The sequence below is a fragment of the Pelophylax lessonae genome (genome assembly GCF_965119305.1).
Source record: "Pelophylax lessonae genome assembly, chromosome: 4".
NCBI classification, from domain to species: domain Eukaryota; kingdom Metazoa; phylum Chordata; class Amphibia; order Anura; family Ranidae; genus Pelophylax; species Pelophylax lessonae.
This window is the reverse complement of record NC_138771.1, coordinates 617,490,791-617,491,580: the sequence shown is the minus strand read 5'-3', so window position 1 is coordinate 617,491,580 and position 790 is coordinate 617,490,791.

Genomic DNA, 790 nt, shown 5'->3' with positions numbered 1-790 from the left:
GGGGTGATGATAGCTGTTGATATCGGGGTGATGTTTGCAGCTGATATTGGGATGATACTTGCAGCTGATATCGGAGTGATGCTTGCTGCTATCGGGGTGATGATAGCTGCTGATATCGGGGTGATGTTTGCAGCTGATATCGGAGTGATGCTTGCTGCTATCAGGGTGATGATAGCTGCTGATATCGGGGTGATGCTTGCAGCTGAAGGCATCACCCAGGTTATAACCCCTTGAATCCGAAGGACGCAAATTTGCATTACGTCGGCATTAAAGGATTAAATCTACTCCTCAATAGCCACAAGGAATATCAACATGCATGCACCAAATGTCTTTGAAAACCCAGATATTACCTTGTAAAAGTAACAGTGCCATAATCACTGTGTTTTGCAGAGAGCATAGCTATGGAGGGAATCAAGCAGTCCCCACCCAAGACTACTGGAGGGGGGCGGAGACCAGACCAGCCAGCCTGCACAAGAAGAGAGAGCAGCAGTGAGCAGTCTTTATTCCAGGAAGCTCCTCATTGCATACAAAGGTAAGACCTCACCTGGCTCTGACAATACTTCAGTAACCCGGAGTTCTGCTTTAACCTATAAAGAAATGGGTATCCTCCATCTTCTCATGTGAGCGGGTTCAGGGATCGGGGCTTTGGGTTTTCCTAGGAGTATGGAGTTTACGCGGGGAGGGACAGAAGGGGAGATAGTTGATTTAATTGGTTTCCCAGCAGGTAATGAAATGCGTTGACATGCAGTGATCCAGAAAGAGCGAAGTACAAGGAGGGGAGACGAAGAAA